Source organism: Coregonus clupeaformis, chromosome 17 (genome assembly GCF_020615455.1).
Source record: "Coregonus clupeaformis isolate EN_2021a chromosome 17, ASM2061545v1, whole genome shotgun sequence".
NCBI classification, from domain to species: Eukaryota; Metazoa; Chordata; class Actinopteri; order Salmoniformes; family Salmonidae; genus Coregonus; species Coregonus clupeaformis.
Window position 1 is genome coordinate 13,903,461 of NC_059208.1, and position 25,267 is coordinate 13,928,727.

At 41.8% G+C, this 25,267-nt stretch overlaps 1 pseudogene; it reads right to left on the reverse strand.

Annotated features, from left to right (window-relative positions):
* The window catches only part of LOC123481045, a 101,002-nt pseudogene that overhangs the window by 32,040 nt on the left and 43,695 nt on the right, over positions 1 to 25,267 (reverse strand).

The window sequence follows — 25,267 nt, forward strand, 5'->3', positions numbered from 1 at the left end:
GGATAAGTTCATTACAGTTACCAGCCTCAAATATCGTCAATTAACTGCACCTCAGTTTGCAGCCCAAATAAATGTTTCACAGAGTTCAAGTAACAGACACATCTCAACATCAACTGTTCAGAGGAGACTGTGTGAATCAGGCCTTCATGGTCGAATTGCTGCAAAGAAACCACTACTGAAGGACACCAATAATAAGAAGAGACTTGCTTGGGCCAAGAAACACGAGCAATGGACATTAGACCGGTGGAAATCTGTCCTTTGTTCTGATGAGTCCAAATGTGAGAATTCTGGTTCCAATTGCCGTGTCTTTGCGAGACACAGAGTAGGTGAACGGATGATCTCCGCATGTGTGGTTCTCACCGTGAAGCATGGAGGAGGAGGTGTGATGGTGTGGGGGTGCTTTGCTGGTGACACTGTCTGTGATTTATTTAGAATTCAAGGCACACTTAACCAGCATGGCTACCACAGCATTCTGCAGCGATACGCCATCCCATCTGGTTTGGGCTTAGTGGGACTATCATTTGTTTTTCAACAGAACAATGACCCAAAACACACCTCCAGGCTGTGTAAGGGCTATTTGACCAAGGAGAGTGATGGAGTGCTGCATCAGATGACCTGGCTTCCACAATCACCCGACCTCAATCCAATTGAGATGGTTTGGGATGAGTTGGACCGCAGAGTGAAGGAAAAGCTGCCAACAAGTGCTCAGCATATGTGGGAAGTCCTTCAAGACTGTTGGAAAAGCATTTCTCATGAAGCTGGTTGAGAGAATGCCAAGAGTGTGCAAAGCTGTCATCAAGGCAGCTACTTTGAAGAATCTCAAATATAAAATATATTTTGATTTGTTTAACACTTTTTTGGTTACTACATGATTCCATATGTGTTATTTCATAGTTTTGATGTCTTCACCATTATTCTACAATGTAGAAAATAGTAAAAATAAAGAAAAACCCTTGAATGAGTAAGTGTGTCCAAACTTTTGACTGGTACTGTATATGGGGACAGTAGATGGTCATCTATATGGGGTTCCCAGTACAGTGGCAGTCATATGATCCCTCAGGGAGCGGTCCTGGTTGTTCAGGACACAGTCAGTTTCTCTCTGTCTAATTAGCAGCCCTGCTGAGTTCCACTAGTTAATAATGCAGGATGAGAATGGAAGTCTCTGGGGTAGGGGCAGAGACACAGAGGAAGGCTGCGCTCTCTCTCTCTGGCAGAAGCTGTACTGTACTGGTTGTTAGCAGGACTAGCAGAATGAATGAGGCCAAACAAGGGAGAATACATGGCTATTTCATTTAACAAAAATCCAGGACACTATCAAATGAAACAGCTTGACAGTCAATGGCTTATACACACCTAGTGCAAATTTAGTGTGTGTGTGTGTGTGTGTGTGTGTGAGCATGTGTGTGTATGTTGTTTGTGTGTGTACCTGCAGTGCCTCTAGGAAGCGGAAGGATCCCAGGCGTCGTCCTCTGGGCACCAGACAGAAGGTAGAGTTGTGAAGCATCTCTCTGTAATCATGTCTGAAGACAGAGAACAGACGGATAGGGTTACACATTAATATTACATGGCATTTAGCAGACACGTATGCAAAGTCACTTACAACAGTGAGTGCATACATTGGCCCCAGCAGGAATTGAAACCAAGACTTTGGCGTTGTTAACACCATGCTCTTCCAAACTGAGCCACAAAGGACCAGAGGAATGGAGGAACAGAGAGACGTGGACAGGGTTCGAGCTGGGGAGATCTCCTAGCATCCAGGGTTGGACAGGGAGGGCTACATGTCTCTATATGGGTTAGCTTTGAGCCATGACATGACAAGAGCTGATTACATAGTGAATGACCCAGTGGAGACTAAAGGCGTCAGCAGCTTCAGTTGGGCTGGCGCCTAGCAGAACTCGGCTAGCTGAACCCAACCAGTGGGCTCCCATACTCCCTTAAAAGAACTGGCGATAGTACTGTTTGTCCATTTTGAGATGCCGTAGCCAGTAGACACTTCCTCAAAATAGTCAGAATTAATCTAACATAACATCAAAATTAATTACATTTATAGATTTTTTTGACGAGGAGATCTTAGTCACGTAATTTTACATCTAAGATGTTTGGTGCAGTATTTCTCAATGAAAAAATGTGCGTGAAAACGAGTCATCTCTCGTTGAATAACAACAAAGATTTTATTGAAGAATCCCTACAGTTGACCAATCACGGACAAAGGGGCGTAGACTTCGGCTCCCAAACTTCGGCTGGCCTCGAGAAAAATGTTAGCCTGAACAGCGGAAAAAACAAACCCTCCAACCCTCCAACCCTCCATCCCTCCAACTCTCCAACCCTCCATCCCTCCAACCTTCCAACCCTCCAACCTTCCAACTCTCCATCCCTCCAACTCTCCAACCCTCCATCCCTCCAACCTTCCAACCCTCCAACCTTCCAACTCTCCATCCCTCCATCCCTCCAACCCTCCATCCCTCCAACCCTCCATCCCTCCAACCCTCCAACCCTCCAACCCTCCAACCCTCCAATCTACAGGTCAGTCAGCACTTGGATTAAGCGTTGGGCCGTGTGTGTGCCGATGTGTGTGTTGTGTGAGTGTGAGCCTGGGGCAGGTCTGCTATGAAGAGCCCTAATCAGCAGCCCTGTGTCGTGAATTTATCTAGCCCAGTCCAGGGGTCTACCTGAATCCCTCTATCCACCCTGGATCACTGAGCAGCCTGAATCCACCCTCTATCCACCCCGGATCACTGAGCAGCCTGAATCCACCCTCTATACACCCTAGATCACTGAGCAGCCTGAATCACTGAGCAGCCTGAATCCACCCTCTATACACCCTGAATCACTGAGCAGCCTGAATCCACCCTCTATACCCCCTGGATCACTGAGCAGCCTGAATCCACCCTCTATACCCCCTGGATCACTGAGCAGTCTGAATCCACCCTCTATCCACCCTGGATCACTGAGCAGTCTGAATCCACCCTCTATACCCCCTGGATCACTGAGCAGCCTGAATCCACCCTCTATACACCCTGGATCACTGAGCAGTCTGAATCCACCCTCTATCCACCCTGGATCACTGAGCAGCCTGAATCCACCCTCTATACCCCCTGGATCACTGAGCAGCCTGAATCCACCCTCTATACCCCCTGGATCACTGAGCAGCCTGAATCCACCCTCTATACACCCTGGATCACTGAGCAGTCTGAATCCACCCTCTATACACCCTGGATCACTGAGCAGCCTGAATCCACCCTCTATACCCCCTGGATCACTGAGCAGCCTGAATCCACCCTCTATACACCCTGGATCACTGAGCAGCCTGAATCCACCCTCTATACCCCCTGGATCACTGAGCAGCCTGAATCCACCCTGGATCACTGAGCAGCCTGAATCCACCCTCAATACACCCTGGATCACTGAGCAGCCTGAATCCACCCTCTATACCCCCTGGATCACTGAGCAGCCTGAATCCACCCTGGATCACTGAGCAGCCTGAATCCACCCTCAATACACCCTGGATCACTGAGCAGCCTGAATCCACCCTCAATACACCCTGGATCACTGAGCAGCCTGAATCCACCCTCAATACACCCTGGATCACTGAGCAGCCTGAATCCACCCTCTATTGTGTGTTCGATTCCCACGGGGGGCCAGTATGTAAATAATAAATAATGTATGCACTCACTAACTGTAAGTCGCTCTGGATAAGAGCGTCTGCTAAATGACTAAAATGTAAATGTATACACCCCGGATCACTGAGCAGCCTGAATCCACCCTCTATACACCCTGGATCAGTGAGCAGCCTGAATCCACCCTCTATACACCCCGGATCACTGAGCAGTCTGAATCCACCCTCTATACCCCCTGGATCACTGAGCAGCCTGAATCCACCCTCTATACACCCTGGATCACTGAGCAGTCTGAATCCACCCTCTATACACCCTGGATCACTGAGCAGTCTGAATCCACCCTCTATACACCCCGGATCACTGAGCAGTCTGAATCCACCCTCTATACCCCCTGGATCACTGAGCAGCCTGAATCCACCCTCTATACCCCCTGGATCACTGAGCAGTCTGAATCCACCCTCTATACACCCTGGATCACTGAGCAGCCTGAATCCACCCTCTATACACCCTGGATCAGTGAGCAGCCTGAATCCACCCTCTATACACCCCGGATCACTGAGCAGCCTGAATCCACCCTCTATACACCCTGGATCAGTGAGCAGCCTGAATCCACCCTCTATACACCCCGGATCACTGAGCAGCCTGAATCCACCCTCTATCCACCCCGGATCACTGAGCAGCCTGAATCCACCCTCTATACACCCTGGATCACTGAGCAGCCAAGAGGGTTATCACCACCATCTCACACACACAGACACACATACCCCATCATCCCCAAAATAAATGATTATGTCTTATGCTGCCTTGCCGTCTCCACCCAAAACATTCAGGTATAAGGATTAGCCATTCTGTTTGAGAAGCACACATCTACATTTTCAGATGTTGTAGATTGTATTGAAACTGCAAGACTTGGGGTGTCTGAGAAGGAGAGGAGGACATTCCACAGCTCTGACACATGACTCATGGCTGGTTGACTGAACATGACCTGTGGTTTACAGTGCACTGTCATCAGGTCTGATACCAACAGGCTCAGAGACAGTTTCTATCTACAAGCCATAGGACTGCTGAACACTTGAACTGGACTGACCACCTGCTCTGACTCTCCACACCTTAGCACACTCAGTCACTTGCATTCACTCCACATTACTGGCCTGTTTGACAGAGTGAAAAGAAGGAAGCCTGTGTTAAATAATCCACTCCAAATCATCCATTCTGTTAGCAACAAGGCTGTTAACTAGTACTGCAAGACAACAAGGCAAAGATGTTAACTTTTTGGCCTAAATTAAAAACTACAGGTTTGGGTCAAATCCAATGTAATACAACACAGAGTGAAACCCTCTGTATTGTCAAGTAATGTGGTGGCAGCATCATGTTATGGGTATGCTTGTCACCGGCAGGAACTGGGGAGTTTGTCAGGATTAAAATAAATATGAAAGGAGCAAAGCCCAGGTAAAATGTGAAAGCCTAAACAGTGTTGTGTACTTGACATTCATTCCACAATCTGTCATGGAGTGGACATCAAACACTACTCAGCTAACAGAAGAGTGGTAACACTGAAGAGTGAAAATAACATTGCATCATCGTTCCAATGTTACAGATCAGTATATACTGAAGTAATCCAGGTTAAATCTCTTTATGGGTAAACACAAGAGCAAAACGCCCACCTGGGATTGGAAAGGTAAAGGAGTAGAATTTAATATACATTTGCTAAAGCAAATCTTTACATGTAAAGCCCCAACTAGCCTATCTCCACCTCAAGAGTTCAGAGAGTAATTCATTTTGATTGACTTGTGTTTCTAAACTCTATAAAACCTCTCTGGAGAGTAAGAAAGGTATTGGATGAGTGATGCAGAATCACTTGGGTGAATTAAACACAGGCCAACTCCCAGCAGCAGCAGACAACTCACCTCAGAAGATATTTTCTGTCAGAGATGTAGAAGACACACACTAACAGAACAACCAATGTCACCTACAGTTCAGATGCTCCTGGCAACAATTACAGAGCGAAGCTCATTTCCCAACACTGTGGGAGAGGACGGGGTGGAGGTGACTGCAGTCAATACAAAGATCAACTGGTCGCATAGCAACGTACAAAGATGCTGTGAGACTTCATGCTGTCAACTGCTGAAGGGCAACTACTTTCACAAGTCATTTGATGTATGAAGTCGAGGATAGAGACTATTACAGACAGTAGACAGAGAAGAGTCTATTAGACAGTAGACAGAGAAGAGTCTATTAGACAGTAGACAGAGAAGAGTCTATTAGACAGTAGACAGAGAAGAGTCTATTAGACAGTAGACAGAGAAGAGTCTAATAGACAGTAGACAGAGAAGAGTCTATTAGACAGTAGACAGAGAAGAGTCTATTAGACAGTAGACAGAGAAGAGTCTATTAGACAGTAGATAGAGAAGAGTCTATTAGACAGTAGACAGAGAAGAGTCTATTAGACAGCAGACAGAGAAGAGTCTATTAGACAGCAGACAGAGAAGAGTCTATTAGACAGTAGACAGAGAAGAGTCTATTAGACAGTAGACAGAGAAGAGTCTATTAGACAGTAGACAGAGAAGAGTCTATTAGACAGTAGACAGAGAAGAGTCTATTAGACAGCAGACAGAGAAGAGTCTATTAGACAGTAGACAGAGAAGAGTCTATTAGACAGCAGACAGAGAAGAGTCTATTAGACAGTAGACAGAGAAGAGTCTATTAGACAGTAGACAGAGAAGAGTCTATTAGACAGCAGACAGAGAAGAGTCTATTAGACAGACAGAGAAGAGTCTATTAGACAGTAGATAGAGAAGAGTCTATTAGACAGTAGACAGAGAAGAGTCTATTAGACAGTAGACAGAGAAGAGTCTATTAGACAGTAGATAGAGAAGAGTCTATTAGACAGTAGACAGAGAAGAGTCTATTAGACAGTAGACAGAGAAGAGTCTATTAGACAGTAGACAGAGAAGAGTCTATTAGACAGTAGATAGAGAAGAGTCTATTAGACAGCAGACAGAGAAGAGTCTATTAGACAGCAGACAGAGAAGAGTCTATTAGACAGCAGACAGAGAAGAGTCTATTAGACAGTAGACAGAGAAGAGTCTATTAGACAGTAGATAGAGAAGAGTCTATTAGACAGTAGACAGAGAAGAGTCTATTAGACAGTAGACAAGAGAAGAGTCTATTGAGACAGTAGATAGAGAAGAGTCTATTAGACAGTAGACAGAGAAGAGTCTATTAGACAGTAGACAGAGAAGAGTCTATTAGACAGTAGACAGAGAAGAGTCTATTAGACAGTAGACAGAGAAGAGTCTATTAGACAGTAGACAGAGAAGAGTCTATTAGACAGCAGACAGAGAAGAGTCTATTAGACAGTAGACAGAGAAGAGTCTATTAGACAGTAGACAGAGAAGAGTCTATTAGACAGTAGATAGAGAAGAGTCTATTAGACAGTAGACAGAGAAGAGTCTATTAGACAGCAGACAGAGAAGAGTCTATTAGACAGCAGACAGAGAAGAGTCTATTAGACAGTAGAGCAGAGAAGAGTCTATTAGACAGTGAGACAGAGAAGAGTCTGGTTAGACAGTAGACAGAGAAGAGTCTATTAGACAGTAGACAGAGAAGAGTCTATTAGACAAGCAGACAGAGAAGAGTCTATTAGACAGTAGACAGAGAAGAGTCTATTAGACAGACAAGAGAAGAGTCTATTAGACAGTAGACAGAGAAGAGTCTATTAGACAGTAGACAGAGAAGAGTCTATTAGACAGCAGACAGAGAAGAGTCTATTAGAGCGTAGACAGAGAAGAGTCTATTAGACAGTAGATAGAGAAGAGTCTATTAGACAGTAGACAGAGAAGAGTCTATTAGACAGTAGACAGAGAAGAGTCTATTAGACAGTAGATAGAGAAGAGTCTATTAGACAGTAGACAGAGAAGAGTCTATTAGACAGTAGACAGAGAAGAGTCTATTAGACAGTAGACAGAGAAGAGTCTATTAGACAGTAGATAGAGAAGAGTCTATTAGACAGTAGACAGAGAAGAGTCTATTAGACAGTAGACAGAGAAGAGTCTATTAGACAGTAGACAGAGAAGAGTCTATTAGACAGTAGACAGAGAAGAGTCTATTAGACAGTAGACAGAGAAGAGTCTATTAGACAGTAGACAGAGAAGAGTCTATTAGACAGTAGACAGAGAAGAGTCTATTAGACAGTAGACAGAGAAGAGTCTATTAGACAGTAGATAGAGAAGAGTCTATTAGACAGTAGACAGAGAAGAGTCTATTAGACAGTAGACAGAGAAGAGTCTATTAGACAGTAGACAGAGAAGAGTCTATTAGACAGTAGATAGAGAAGAGTCTATTAGACAGTAGACAGAGAAGAGTCTATTAGACAGTAGACAGAGAATAGTCTATTAGACAGCAGACAGAGAAGAGTCTATTAGACAGTAGACAGAGAAAGAGTCTATTAGACAGTAGACAGAGAAGAGTCTATTAGACAGTAGACAGAGAAGAGTCTATTAGACAGTAGACAGACAGAGAAGAGTCTATTAGACAGATAGACAGAGAAGAGTCTATTAGACAGTAGACAGAGAAGAGTCTATTAGACAGTAGACAGAGAAGAGTCTATTAGACAGTAGACAGAGAAGAGTCTATTAGACAGTAGACAGAGAAGAGTCTATTAGACAGTAGATAGAGAAGAGTCTATTAGACAGTAGACAGAGAAGAGTCTATTAGACAGTAGACAGAGAAGAGTCTATTAGACAGTAGACAGAGAAGAGTCTATTAGACAGCAGACAGAGAAGAGTCTATTAGACAGTAGACAGAGAAGAGTCTATTAGACAGCAGACAGAGAAGAGTCTATTAGACAGTAGACAGAGAAGAGTCTATTAGACAGTAGATAGAGAAGAGTCTATTAGACAGTAGACAGAGAAGAGTCTATTAGACAGAGAAGAGTCTATTAGACAGTAGACAGAGAAGAGTCTATTAGACAGTAGACAGAGAAGAGTCTATTAGACAGCAGACAGAGAAGAGTCTATTAGACAGCAGACAGAGAAGAGTCTATTAGACAGCAGACAGAGAAGAGTCTATTAGACAGTAGACAGAGAAGAGTCTATTAGACAGTAGACAGAGAAGAGTCTATTAGACAGTAGACAGAGAAGAGTCTATTAGACAGTAGACAGAGAAGAGTCTATTAGACAGTAGATAGAGAAGAGTCTATTAGACAGTAGACAGAGAAGAGTCTATTAGACAGTAGACAGAGAAGAGTCTATTAGACAGTAGACAGAGAAGAGTCTATTAGACAGCAGACAGAGAAGAGTCTATTAGACAGTAGACAGAGAAGAGTCTATTAGACAGTAGACAGAGAAGAGTCTATTAGACAGTAGACAGAGAAGAGTCTATTAGACAGTAGACAGAGAAGAGTCTATTAGACAGAAGATAGAGAAGAGTCTATTAGACAGTAGACAGAGAAGAGTCTATTAGACAGTAGACAGAGAAGAGTCTATTAGACAGTAGACAGAGAAGAGTCTATTAGACAGACAGAGAAGAGTCTATTAGACAGCAGACAGAGAAGAGTCTATTAGACAGAGAGAAGAGTCTATTAGACAGTAGATAGAGAAGAGTCTATTAGACAGCAGACAGAGAAGAGTCTATTAGACAGCAGACAGAGAAGAGTCTATTAGACAGCAGACAGAGAAGAGTCTATTAGACAGCAGACAGAGAAGAGTCTATTAGACAGTAGATAGAGAAGAGTCTATTAGACAGTAGACAGAGAAGAGTCTATTAGACAGTAGACAGAGAAGAGTCTATTAGACAGCAGACAGAGAAGAGTCTATTAGACAGCAGACAGAGAAGAGTCTATTAGACAGACAGAGAAGAGTCTATTAGACAGTAGACAGAGAAGAGTCTATTAGACAGTAGACAGAGAAGAGTCTATTAGACAGCAGACAGAGAAGAGTCTATTAGACAGTAGACAGAGAAGAGTCTATTAGACAGTAGACAGAGAAGAGTCTATTAGACAGTAGACAGAGAAGAGTATATTAGACAGTAGACAGAGAAGAGTCTATTAGACAGTAGACAGAGAAGAGTCTATTAGACAGTAGACAGAGAAGAGTCTATTAGACAGTAGATAGAGAAGAGTCTATTAGACAGCAGACAGAGAAGAGTCTATTAGACAGCAGACAGAGAAGAGTCTATTAGACAGCAGACAGAGAAGAGTCTATTAGACAGTAGACAGAGAAGAGTCTATTAGACAGTAGACAGAGAAGAGTCTATTAGACAGTAGACAGAGAAGAGTCTATTAGACAGTAGACAGAGAAGAGTCTATTAGACAGTAGACAGAGAAGAGTCTATTAGACAGTAGACAGAGAAGAGTCTATTAGACAGTAGATAGAGAAGAGTCTATTAGACAGTAGACAGAGAAGAGTCTATTAGACAGTAGACAGAGAAGAGTCTATTAGACAGTAGACAGAGAAGAGTCTATTAGACAGTAGACAGAGAAGAGTCTATTAGACAGTAGATAGAGAAGAGTCTATTAGACAGTAGACAGAGAAGAGTCTATTAGACAGTAGACAGAGAAGAGTCTATTAGACAGCAGACAGAGAAGAGTCTATTAGACAGCAGACAGAGAAGAGTCTATTAGACAGTAGACAGAGAAGAGTCTATTAGACAGTAGATAGAGAAGAGTCTATTAGACAGTAGACAGAGAAGAGTCTATTAGACAGCAGACAGAGAAGAGTCTATTAGACAGTAGACAGAGAAGAGTCTATTAGACAGCAGACAGAGAAGAGTATATTAGACAGACAGATAAGAGTCTATTAGACAGTAGACAGAGAAGAGTCTATTAGACAGCAGACAGAGAAGAGTCTATTAGACAGCAGACAGAGAAGAGTCTATTAGACAGAGAGAAGAGTCTATTAGACAGTAGACAGAGAAGAGTCTATTAGACAGTAGACAGAGAAGAGTCTATTAGACAGTAGACAGAGAAGAGTCTATTAGACAGCAGACAGAGAAGAGTCTATTAGACAGTAGACAGAGAAGAGTCTATTAGACAGTGGACAGAGAAGAGTCTATTAGACAGTAGACAGAGAAGAGTCTATTAGACAGTAGACAGAGAAGAGTCTATTAGACAGCAGACAGAGAAGAGTCTATTAGACAGTAGACAGAGAAGAGTCTATTAGACAGCAGACAGAGAAGAGTCTATTAGACAGACAGAGAAGAGTCTATTAGACAGTAGACAGAGAAGAGTCTATTAGACAGCAGACAGAGAAGAGTCTATTAGACAGCAGACAGAGAAGAGTCTATTAGACAGAGAGAAGAGTCTATTAGACAGTAGACAGAGAAGAGTCTATTAGACAGTAGACAGAGAAGAGTCTATTAGACAGTAGACAGAGAAGAGTCTATTAGACAGCAGACAGAGAAGAGTCTATTAGACAGTAGACAGAGAAGAGTCTATTAGACAGTGGACAGAGAAGAGTCTATTAGACAGTAGACAGAGAAGAGTCTATTAGACAGTAGACAGAGAAGAGTCTATTAGACAGCAGACAGAGAAGAGTCTATTAGACAGTAGACAGAGAAGAGTCTATTAGACAGCAGACAGAGAAGAGTCTATTAGACAGTAGACGAGAGAAGAGTCTATTAGACAGTGGACAGAGAAGAGTCTATTAGACAGTAGACAGAGAAGAGTCTATTAGACAGTAGACAGAGAAGAGTCTATTAGACAGCAGACAGAGAAGAGTCTATTAGACAGCAGACAGAGAAGAGTCTATTAGACAGACAGAGAAGAGTCTATTAGACAGTAGACAGAGAAGAGTCTATTAGACAGCGGACAGAGAAGAGTCTATTAGACAGCAGACAGAGAAGAGTCTATTAGACAGAGAGAGAAGAGTCTATTAGACAGTAGACAGAGAAGAGTCTATTAGACAGTAGACAGAGAAGAGTCTATTAGACAGTAGACAGAGAAGAGTCTATTAGACAGCAGACAGAGAAGAGTCTATTAGACAGTAGACAGAGAAGAGTCTATTAGACAGTGGACAGAGAAGAGTCTATTAGACAGTAGACAGAGAAGAGTCTATTAGACAGTAGACAGAGAAGAGTCTATTAGACAGCAGACAGAGAAGAGTCTATTAGACAGCAGACAGAGAAGAGTCTATTAGACAGAAGAGTCTTCAATCACACAAGATGAACATCTCTGATTTGGTTTATTCTCCATCTGAGTGTGCCTGCTCTGTAATGCTCTCTCTTCATAACTGCCTTATAATCCCAATCTACTGAGTAAAGAAAAGCATTCATTCATGTGGATAGAGAGTTGGACTGTCACACTTATCCTGGCCCCATTAATGTCTTCCTTTGCATTGTACCATGCTGACGAGAACAGTAAAGAAGACAAGGTTTGACTAGAATAGATGCTGCAATGAGATCCCGCTAAAGCACGCAGATGTCCTGTAGGGTGATTCTGCTGTGGACAGTCCAGTCTAACTCTCTGGTGGGACCAAAGCACAGAAGTTGAGGTAGAGTCCTGTATCTACAGTAAAAGGATCAGGAAAGGAGAGACTTTACTGGTTCACCCTGGGTAGTGTCTCCTCTATAGGCTAAAATCACAGAAGAGACACATTACCAGTCAAAAGTTTGGACACACCTACTAATTCAAGGGTTTTTCTTAATTTTTACTATTTTCTATATTGTAGAATAAAAGTGAAGACATCAAAACTATGAAATAACACATATGGAATCATTTAGTAACCAAAAAAAAAGTTGAACAAATTGAGATTCTTCAAAGTAGCCACCCTTTGCCTTGATGACAGCTTTGCACACTCTTGGTATTCTCTCAACCAGCTTCATGAGGTAGTCACCTGGAATGGATTTCAATTAACAGGTGTGCCTTCTTAAAAGTTAATTTGTGGAATTTATTTCCTTCTTAATGCTTTTGAACCATTCAGTTGTGTTGTGACAAGGTATGGGTGGTATACAGAAGATAGCCCTATTTGGTAAAAGACCAAGTCCATATTATGGCAAGAACATCTCAAATAAGCAAAGAGAAACGACAGTCCATCATTACTTTAAGACATGAAGGTCAGTCAATACGGAAAATGTCAAGAACTTTCAAAGTTTCTTTAAGTGCAGTGCCAAAAACCATCAAGCGCTATGATGAAACTGGCTCTCATGAGGACCGCCACAGGAAAAGAAGACCCAGAGTTACCTCTGCTGCACAGGATAAGTTCATTAGAGTTACCAGCCTCAGATATCGGCAATTAACTGCACCTCAGATTGCAGCCCAAATAAATGCTTAAAGTAACAGACATCTCAACATCAACTGTTCAGAGGAGACTGCATGATTCAGGCCTTCATGGTCGAATTGCTGCAAAGAAACCACTACTAAAGGACACCAATAAGAAGAAGAGACTTGCTTGGGCCAAGAAACACGAGCAATGAATATTAGACCGGTGGAAATCTGTCCTTTGGTCTGAGTCCAAATGTGAGAATTTTGGTTCCAACCGCCGTGTCTTTGTGAGACGCAGAGTAGGTGAACGGATGATCTCCGCATGTGTGGTTCCCACCGTGAAGCATGGAGGAGGAGGTGTGATGGTGCTTTGCTGGTGACACTGTCTGTGATTTATTTAGAATTCAAGGCACACTTAACCAGCATGGCTACCACAGCATTCTGCAGTGATACGCAGCATTCTCCTCAGTTCTTCAGCCCCAGAACAGCCAGCTCACCAGGACACTGTTATATAGTTCCTCTAGCGCCTCAGTTCTTCAGCCCCAGAACAGCCAGCTCACCGGGAGGCTGTCAGATATTTCCATAAGCACCATCAAACATCTCCATATCCACATCTGCTTCCACGTTTATACCCAATGTTTGAGCTCACGTTTCATGTATGTTGTGAGTGTGAAGAGTCTTTTATATCCCCACTGACTCACTATTCCACTGCTGTTGAGAGGGAGGCTATTTACAGGAGCATGGAAGTCCAGCTGGTGTGTGTCTGCCATCCTAGTGGAATGTTGAAACATAAAATGCTGCTGGTTTATAGTGCCTGTATGGGTAATCTGGTATGACTATGCTACTGTTACTGGTTTATAGTGTCTGTATGGGTAATCTGGTATGACTATGTTACTGGTTTATAGTGTCTGTATGGGTAATCTGGTATGACTATACTACTGCTACTGGTTTATAGTGTCTGTATGGGTAATCTGGTATGACTATGTTACTGGTTTATAGTGTCTGTATGGGTAATCTGGTATGACTATGTTACTGGTTTATAGTGTCTGTATGGGTAATCTGGTATGACTATACTACTGCTACTGGTTTATAGTGTCTGTGTGGGTAATCTGGTATGACTATGTTACTGGTTTATAGTGTCTGTATGGGTAATCTGGTATGACTATACTACTGGTTTATAGTGTCTGTATGGGTAATCTGGTATGACTATGTTACTGGTTTATAGTGTCTGTATGGGTAATCTGGTATGACTATACTACTGGTTTATAGTGTCTGTATGGGTAATCTGGTATGACTATACTACTGCTACTGGTTTATAGTGTCTGTATGGGTAATCTGGTATGACTATGTTACTGGTTTATAGTGTCTGTATGGGTAATCTGGTATGACTATACTACTGCTACTGGTTTATAGTGTCTGTATGGGTAATCTGGTATGACTATACTACTGCTACTGGTTTATAGTGTCTGTATGGGTAATCTGGTATGACTATGCTACTGCTGCTGCTTGCTTTCATTTGCAGTCATCTGACCTTGATACTGTACTGAATATGCTTGACTGAAGATTCCCCAAAATGAATATTGCACTGTGATCATCCGATCCTGCACAGTGACAGGCTGCCACAGCAGAACTAAAATAATATAATGCTGAGTTTAGACAGAGATGTACAGTCAAATTATATTAGCTTTAAAACAACCACTGACCTAGAAAGGTAGAAACCATTTCATTATGATACACGGGAATACTGAGGTTTTATGGTTAAAGCTTCTCTGAATTCTTCAGTAGTGGCCCTTGTGAGAGTGACCACTATGGAAAGCAGTGGTCACTGTGTGAGTGTGGAAACTGGAGGGAAAATCCTGTTGCGTCAATGGTTCCTGTTTGTTCAGAGTCTGTTACTGGTTTATAGTGTCTGTATGGGTAATCTGGTATGACTATACTACTGCTACTGGTTTATAGTGTCTGTATGGGTAATCTGGTATGACTATACTACTGCTACTGGTTTATAGTGTCTGTATGGGTAATCTGGTATGACTATGTTACTGGTTTATAGTGTATGTATGGGTAATCTGGTATGACTATACTACTGGTTTATAGTGTCTGTATGGGTAATCTGGTATGACTATACTACTGCTACTGGTTTATAGTGTCTGTATGGGTAATCTGGTATGACTATGTTACTGGTTTATAGTGTCTGTATGGGTAATCTGGTATAACTATGTTACTGGTTTATAGTGTCTGTATGGGTAATCTGGTATGACTATGCTACTGCTACTGGTTTATAGTGTCTGTATGGGTAATCTGGTATGACTATGTTACTGGTTTATAGTGTCTGTATGGGTAATCTGGTATGACTATACTACTGCTACTGGTTTATAGTGTCTGTATGGGTAATCTGGTATGACTATACTACTGCTACTGGTTTATAGTGTCTGTATGGGTAATCTGGTATGACTATGTTACTGGTTTATAGTGTCTGTATGGGTAATCTGGTATGACTACTACTGCTACTGGTTTATAGTGTCTGTATGGGTAATCTGGTATGACTATGTTACTGGTTTATAGTGTATGTATGGGTAATCTGGTATGACTATACTACTGCTACTGGTTTATAGTGTCTGTATGGGTAATCTGGTATGACTATACTACTGGTTTATAGTGTCTGTATGGGTAATCTGGTATGACTATACTACTGCTACTGGTTTATAGTGTCTGTATGGGTAATCTGGTATGACTATGTTACTGGTTTATAGTGTCTGTATGGGTAATCTGGTATGACTATGTTACTGGTTTATAGTGTCTGTATGGGTAATCTGGTATGACTATACTACTGCTACTGGTTTATAGTGTCTGTATGGGTAATCTGATATGACTACTACTGCTACTGGTTTATAGTGTCTGTATGGGTAATCTGGTATGACTATGCTACTGCTACTGGTTTATAGAGTCTGTATGGGTAATCTGGTATGACTATGTTACTGGTTTATAGTGTCTGTATGGGTAATCTGGTATGACTATGCTACTGCTACTGGTTTATAGTGTCTGTATGGGTAATCTGGTATGACTATGCTACTGCTGCTGCTTGCTTTCATTTGCAGTCATCTGACCTTGATACTGTACTGAATATGCTTGACTGAAGATTCCCCAAAATGAATATTGCACTGTGATCATCCGATCCTGCACAGTGACAGGCTGCCACAGCAGAACTAAAATAATATAATGCTGAGTTTAGACAGAGATGTGCAGTCAAATTATATTAGCTTTAAAACAACCACTGACCTAGAAAGGTAGAAACCATTTCATTATGATTCACGGGAATACTGAGGTTTTATGGTTAAAGCTTCTCTGAATTCTTCAGTAGTGGCCCTTGTGAGAGTGACCACTATGGAAAGCAGTGGTCACTGTGTGAGTGTGGAAACTGGAGGGAAAATCCTGTTGCGTCAATGGTTCCTGTTTGTTCAGAGTCTGTTACTGGTTTATAGTGTCTGTATGGGTAATCTGGTATGACTATACTACTGCTACTGGTTTATAGTGTCTGTATGGGTAATCTGGTATGACTATACTACTGCTACTGGTTTATAGTGTCTGTACGGGTAATCTGGTATGACTATGTTACTGGTTTATAGTGTCTGTATGGGTAATCTGGTATGACTATGTTACTGGTTTATAGTGTCTGTATGGGTAATCTGGTATGACTATGTTACTGGTTTATAGTGTCTGTATGGGTAATCTGGTATGACTATGTTACTGGTTTATAGTGTCTGTATGGGTAATCTGGTATGACTATACTACTGCTACTGGTTTATAGTGTCTGTATGGGTAATCTGGTATGACTATGTTACTGGTTTATAGTGTCTGTATGGGTAATCTGGTATGACTATGTTACTGGTTTATAGTGTCTGTATGGGTAATCTGGTATGACTATACTACTGGTTTATAGTGTCTGTATGGGTAATCTGGTATGACTATGTTACTGGTTTATAGTGTCTGTATGGGTAATCTGGTATGACTATACTACTGCTACTGGTTTATAGTGTCTGTATGGGTAATCTGGTATGATTATGTTACTGGTTTATAAGTGTCTGTATGGGTAATCTGGTATAACTATGTTACTGGTTCATAGTGTCTGTATGGGTAATCTGGTATGACTATGTTACTGGTTTATAGTGTCTGTATGGGTAATCTGGTATGACTATACTACTGCTACTGGTTTATAGTGTCTGTATGGGTAATCTGGTATGACTATACTACTGGTTTATAGTGTCTGTATGGGTAATCTGGTATGACTATACTACTGCTACTGGTTTATAGTGTCTGTATGGGTAATCTGGTATGACTATGTTACTGGTTTATAGTGTCTGTATGGGTAATCTGGTATGACTATGTTACTGGTTTATAGTGTCTGTATGGGTAATCTGGTATGACTATACTACTGCTACTGGTTTATAGTGTCTGTATGGGTAATCTGGTATGACTATGTTACTGGTTTATAGTGTCTGTATGGGTAATCTGGTATGACTACTACTGCTACTGGTTTATAGTGTCTGTATGGGTAATCTGGTATGACTATGTTACTGGTTTATAGTGTCTGTATGGGTAATCTGGTATGACTATACTACTGCTACTGGTTTATAGTGTCTGTATGGGTAATCTGGTATGACTATGCTACTGCTACTGGTTTATAGTGTCTGTATGGGTAATCTGGTATGACTATGCTACTGCTGCTGCTTGCTTTCATTTGCAGTCATCTGACCTTGATACTGTACTGAATATGCTTGACTGAAGATTCCCCAAAATGAATATTGCACTGTGATCATCCGATCCTGCACAGTGACAGGCTGCCACAGCAGAACTAAAATAATATAATGCTGAGTTTAGACAGAGATGTACAGTCAAATTATATTAGCTTTAAAACAACCACTGACCTAGAAAGGTAGAAACCATTTCATTATGATTCACGGGAATACTGAGGTTTTATGGTTAAAGCTTCTCTGAATTCTTCAGTAGTGGCCCTTGTGAGAGTGACCACTATGGAAAGCAGTGGTCACTGTGTGAGTGTGGAAACTGGAGGGAAAATCCTGTTGCGTCAATGGTTCCTGTTTGTTCAGAGTCTGTTACTGGTTTATAGTGTCTGTATGGGTAATCTGGTATGACTATACTACTGCTACTGGTTTATAGTGTCTGTATGGGTAATCTGGTATGACTATACTACTGCTACTGGTTTATAGTGTCTGTATGGGTAATCTGGTATGACTATGTTACTGGTTTATAGTGTATGTATGGGTAATCTGGTATGACTATACTACTGGTTTATAGTGTCTGTATGGGTAATCTGGTATGACTATACTACTGCTACTGGTTTATAGTGTCTGTATGGGTAATCTGGTATGACTATGTTACTGGTTTATAGTGTCTGTATGGGTAATCTGGTATGACTACTACTGCTACTGGTTTATAGTGTCTGTATGGGTAATCTGGTATGACTATGCTACTGCTACTGGTTTATAGTGTCTGTATGGGTAATCTGGTATGACTATGTTACTGGTTTATAGTGTCTGTATGGGTAATCTGGTATGACTATACTACTGCTACTGGTTTATAGTGTCTGTATGGGTAATCTGGTATGACTATACTACTGCTACTGGTTTATAGTGTCTGTATGGGTAATCTGGTATGACTATACTACTGGTTTATAGTGTCTGTATGGGTAATCTGGTATGACTATACTACTGCTACTGGTTTATAGTGTCTGTATGGGTAATCTGGTACGACTATGTTACTGGTTTATAGTGTCTGTATGGGTAATCTGGTATGACTATGTTACTGGTTTTATAGTGTCTGTATGGGTAATCTGGTATGACTATACTACTGCTACTGGTTTATAGTGTCTGTATGGGTAATCTGGTATGACTATGTTACTGGTTTATAGTGTCTGTATGGGTAATCTGGTATGACTATGTTACTGGTTTATAGTGTCTGTATGGGTAATCTGGTATGACTATACTACTGCTACTGGTTTATAGTGTCTGTATGGGTAATCTGGTATGACTATGTTACTGGTTTATAGTGTCTGTATGGGTAATCTGGTATGACTACTACTGCTACTGGTTTATAGTGTCTGTATGGGTAATCTGGTATGACTATGTTACTGGTTTATAGTGTCTGTATGGGTAATCTGGTATGACTATACTACTGCTACTGGTTTATAGTGTCTGTATGGGTAATCTGGTATGACTATGCTACTGCTACTGGTTTATAGTGTCTGTATGGGTAATCTGGTATGACTATGTTACTGGTTTATAGTGTCTGTATGGGTAATCTGGTATGACTATACTACTGCTACTGGTTTATAGTGTCTGTATGGGTAATCTGGTATGACTATGCTACTGCTGCTGCTTGCTTTCATTTGCAGTCATCTGACCTTGATACTGTACTGAATATGCTTGACTGAAGATTCCCCAAAATGAATATTGCACTGTGATCATCCGATCCTGCACAGTGACAGGCTGCCACAGCAGAACTAAAATAATATAATGCTGAGTTTAGACAGAGATGTACAGTCAAATTATATTAGCTTTAAAACAACCACTGACCTAGAAAGGTAGAAACCATTTCATTATGATTCACGGGAATACTGAGGTTTTATGGTTAAAGCTTCTCTGAATTCTTCAGTAGTGGCCCTTGTGAGAGTGACCACTATGGAAAGCAGTGGTCACTGTGTGAGTGTGGAAACTGGAGGGAAAATCCTGTTGCGTCAATGGTTCCTGTTTGTTCAGAGTCTGTTACTGGTTTATAGTGTCTGTATGGGTAATCTGGTATGACTATACTACTGCTACTGGTTTATAGTGTCTGTATGGGTAATCTGGTATGACTATACTACTGCTACTGGTTTATAGTGTCTGTATGGGTAATCTGGTATGACTATGTTACTGGTTTATAGTGTATGTATGGGTAATCTGGTATGACTATACTACTGGTTTATAGTGTCTGTATGGGTAATCTGGTATGACTATACTACTGCTACTGGTTTATAGTGTCTGTATGGGTAATCTGGTATGACTATGTTACTGGTTTATAGTGTCTGTATGGGTAATCTGGTATGACTACTACTGCTACTGGTTTATAGTGTCTGTATGGGTAATCTGGTATGACTATGCTACTGCTACTGGTTTATAGTGTCTGTATGGGTAATCTGGTATGACTATGTTACTGGTTTATAGTGTCTGTATGGGTAATCTGGTATGACTATACTACTGCTACTGGTTTATAGTGTCTGTATGGGTAATCTGGTATGACTATACTACTGCTACTGGTTTATAGTGTCTGTATGGGTAATCTGGTATGACTATACTACTGGTTTATAGTGTCTGTATGGGTAATCTGGTATGACTATACTACTGCTACTGGTTTATAGTGTCTGTATGGGTAATCTGGTATGACTATGTTACTGGTTTATAGTGTCTGTATGGGTAATCTGGTATGACTATGTTACTGGTTTATAGTGTCTGTATGGGTAATCTGGTATGACTATACTACTGCTACTGGTTTATAGTGTCTGTATGGGTAATCTGGTATGACTATGTTACTGGTTTATAGTGTCTGTATGGGTAATCTGGTATGACTATGTTACTGGTTTATAGTGTCTGTATGGGTAATCTGGTATGACTATACTACTGCTACTGGTTTATAGTGTCTGTATGGGTAATCTGGTATGACTATGTTACTGGTTTATAGTGTCTGTATGGGTAATCTGGTATGACTACTACTGCTACTGGTTTATAGTGTCTGTATGGGTAATCTGGTATGACTATGTTACTGGTTTATAGTGTCTGTATGGGTAATCTGGTATGACTATACTACTGCTACTGGTTTATAGTGTCTGTATGGGTAATCTGGTATGACTATGCTACTGCTGCTGCTTGCTTTCATTTGCAGTCATCTGACCTTGATACTGTACTGAATATGCTTGACTGAAGATTCCCCAAAATGAATATTGCACTGTGATCATCCGATCCTGCACAGTGACAGGCTGCCACAGCAGAACTAAAATAATATAATGCTGAGTTTAGACAGAGATGTGCAGTCAAATTATATTAGCTTTAAAACTACCACTGACCTAGAAAGGTAGAAACCATTTCATTATGATTCACGGGAATACTGAGGTTTTATGGTTAAAGCTTCTCTGAATTCTTCAGTAGTGGCCCTTGTGAGAGTGACCACTATGGAAAGCAGTGGTCACTGTGTGAGTGTGGAAACTGGAGGGAAAATCCTGTTGCGTCAATGGTTCCTGTTTGTTCAGAGTCTGTTCTAATGGAAATGGAAATAGCTCCATATTTCACCTGGTAACAAACATTTCCTGTATGATGGAACATCCAGAACCAATCACAAATGAATTATTTCTGAGGGGAATCTCATGAGGCAGCTCAGGAAACAGAATGGTAATATTTTATTTTCTGAGTCACAGTTCAATAACATGATAATGGCTAGGCTATCTGGCGTTAGTGAAATGAGAAGGGTCAATCATATATGAGAGAAAAAAAATGATTTAACAGTACAGATCAAAAGGTTTCACATAAATTTAGCGCCAACCAACAGAATACCAAGCAAATATGGAAAAATAACCTATATTCGACATGAATCTTTCTTGCTGGTTCTAAGAATGTATTCCTGGTTCCTTCAAATGTAAGTCCAAATCACTACCATCAAAGAGATTCCCTTGACACTAGAGGCAATCCCAGCTTCAATCCCTGGCTTCTGGTGCAGTGGAGGGGATCAAAGGAGATGAAAGGAGACTTCCTAAAACATTTAGAGCCACACAGAGATGAAAGGAGTCTCCACAGATTCATCATCACAACTCTACATGACAGGACCCTGGGTTAAATGATCTAATTACACAGAGAACTAGCCTAATTATCTCCAACTCTCTCTTTCTCTCTCCCTATTCAAATCAAATCACATTTTATTTGTCACATGCGCCGAATACAACAGGTGTAGACCTTACCGTGAAATTCTTACTTACAAACCCTTATCCAACAATGCAGTTAAATAAAATATTTACTAAATAAAATAAAAACTAACACAATAAAATAACAATAACAAGGTTATATACAGGGGGTACCGGTACCGAGTCAATGTGCGGAGGTATAGGTTCGTCGAAGTAATTGCAGTAATTTGTACATGTAGGATGGGGTAACGTGACTATGCATAGATAATGAACAGCGAGTAGCAGCAGTGTAAAAACAAAGGAGGGGGGGGGGGGTCAATGTAAATAGTCCGGGTGGCCATATGATTAATTGTTCAGCAGTCTTATGGTTTGGGGGTAGAAGCTATTAAGGAGCCTTTTGGACCTAGACTTGGCGCTCCAGTACCGTTTGCCGTGCGGTAGAAGAGAGAACAGTCTATGACTTGGGTAAAGCATCCCATTTCTCACTATTGACAACATACATGTAACTGGCAAAATAAAGGAAACACTTGAGTAAATGAGGGATACAAAGTATATTGAAAGCAGGTGCTTCCCCACTGGTGTGGTTCCTGAGTGAATGAAGTAATCAAAAACATCCCATCCTGCTTAGGGTCATGTAGAAAAATGCCCAGTTGCTCATTATGTTGTCTACCATGGCTAGAAGAAAAGATCTCAGTGACTTTGAAAGAAGTGTGTGTGTGTGTGTGTCTCAGTCACCAGATATTAAACTTACGGGAGATTCAGAAGCGGCGCCTGAGTTTTCCACCATCAACAAAACACAAAATGATGACTTTCTGGTGGAAGAACGGTACCGCACCCCTCCAATAGAGTTCCAGACAGTTGTAGAATCTATGCCAAGGTGCGTTGAAGCTGTTCTGGCGGCTCCAACGCCCTACTAGGTTGGTGTTTTCCTTTATTTTGGCAGTTACCTGTAAATTCTCCACCCATAGTATCGGTTACCAGGACAACCTACAAAGTGCTCTCCATAAACTAGGGTGAGTGAGTGACCTAACCTATAAAGAGTTCATTAAATGTGTGTGAAAATGGTACGTTTGATTGCCAGGGGCTCGTAAAGTCAAGACAACATAAAGACGTCAGATGTTTCTTCCTCAGTCAATACATCAAGATACATCGACCTAACAGGCCTCTCTCGGTCTCTTGGCCAAAAGGCAAATGGGGGGGGACATCAAAACGACAGGAGCATCCTGTTAAGTGAAAATTGGAAAAACACTAGGATGTGTCCCAAATGGCACCCTATTCCCTACATAGTGCACTACTTCTGACCAGGGCTCTATAGGGAATAGGGTGCCATTTGGGCAGATGAATCAGGAGTCCCTGAGCTGAGAGACTGATTCAGACAACACCACGAGGAGAGGGGTGTTGTTGTTTCTGCTTCCTGAAAGAGATTTGTTCTACTGGATTTGTTCACATCAGAGAGAAGGAATGTGACTGTTCCCGGGCCAGACCGGTCACAGAGGGAGAGGGAGATGGAAGGAGAGAGAGAGAGAGAGGAGAGAGGAGAGAGAGAGAGAGAGAGAGAGAGAGAGAGGAGAGAGAGAGGAGAGAGAGAGATGGTTTGAGAGGGACAGAGAGGACGACTGAGGTTAAAACCCTTCAACAAATGACCATCAGCCCCAGAGCCTAGCGATTCACAACAACCCTTTCAGAAGTCACCTCACGTTCTAAAGCAGTCGACAAACAAAACAAATCCTAATCCTTTATCAAACACAATTTTGATTTAGAAAACCACTCAGCAGATATTCCCTTTAAATGTCAAAGTAACCATGCCGAACACCCTTGACAACAAGAGATAGTAGGCTAAATCTTAAATGGATGCTCTCTGATGATGGATTTATCATCATTCCATCAGATGAGAGCAGGCTGAGGCTGCGTCCAAAATGGCACCCTATTCACTATATAGGGCACTACTTTTCACCAGGGCCCTATATGGCACTATATAGGGAATGGGATGCCGTTTGGAACACAGACTCAGTCAGATCAGATCCAATATCCCAAATGGCAGAGCAGAGCAGATAGAGGATATAGATCTAATCTAGCAGAGCTGCAGGGGCAGCGGTCTGGTCCTCACTAGGATAATGACAGTATACACGCACGCACACGGTCAGGGCAGCTAGGGGGGGTGGTGGAGGGGTCAGGATGCAGGCAGGGTGATTACATCACAGAGGTCATCTCTAGGGTCAAGTGTGCTCAATGTGATTTTAACACTGAGGGCACTTCCCTGTCACCACCATCAGCCTGTTATTCTGGTCTCATTCTAACTCCCCAGAGAATTAGTGCCACACTCATCTCCTGCGTTTTAGTGCGCTCCACAGTAACCCATACCTAATTTCTGCAGTGTGGAGACTAAACTAGGATTTCATCTGCAGTGTGGAGACTAAACTAGGATTTCATCTGCAGTGTGGAGACTAAACTAGGATTTCAGTGAACTGCCAGAATATGTATAAATACAGCCTCTGTCCCATCATTACCAAACCACACTAAGCCTAAAGTAAGTAATGCTTTCTCAGGGAGTTACACAGATTACGGGGTGTTTATGGGGAAGAGAGTGAAAATGGGCATTTATGCAAAGTAGACAGAATTACAGCAGAACACATTTTGAAGCACTTGACAAAACTGGGTTAGCTGTAAAGCAGAACGCTAAGAAGGGAATCCCTTGAATACAGTCTAGTGATCTGACAGGAACAGTCCACACTAGTGATCTGACAGGAACAGTCCACACTAGTGATCTGACAGGAACAGTCCACACTAGTGATCTGACAGGAACAGTCCACTAGTGATCTGACAGGAACAGTCCACTAGTGATCTGACAGGACTGGATATCTTCATTAGAGGAGATCATACACAGTATCATCTCAACAACAAGCCTATTTCTTCCAAACAACGTTTCCTTTCTCTTTTAAATTGGATCACATGAAGAAAAACAGATCAATGCAATTGTACTTAGTGGCAATAACTGTCAACATCTAAACTCTGAAGGAAGATTCAAGGTAGTAAAGGCTAAGCTGGAGTACAAGGCACATACGGTAAACCAAGGTAGAGAGGGTACTCAATGTAAGCACAAGGCAGAAAGGGTACTCAATGTAAGCACAAGGCAGAGAGGGTACTCAATGTAAGCACAAGGCAGAGAGGGTACTCAATGTAAGCACAAGGCAGAGAGGGTACTCAATGTAAGCACAAGGCAGAGAGGGTACTCAATGTAAGCACAAGGCAGAGAGGGTACTCAATGTAAGCACAAGGCAGAGAGGGTACTCAATGTAAGCACAAGGCAGAGAGGGTACTCAATGTAAGCACAAGGCAGAGAGGGTACTCAATGTAAGCACAAGGCAGAGAGGGTACTCAATGTAAGCACAAGGCAGAGAGGGTACTCAATGTAAGCACAAGGCAGAAAGGGTACTCAATGTAAGCACAAGGCACATATGATTACACAACCAACCGTGGGTCCAATATATTCCTGTCTACAACAACCCATAA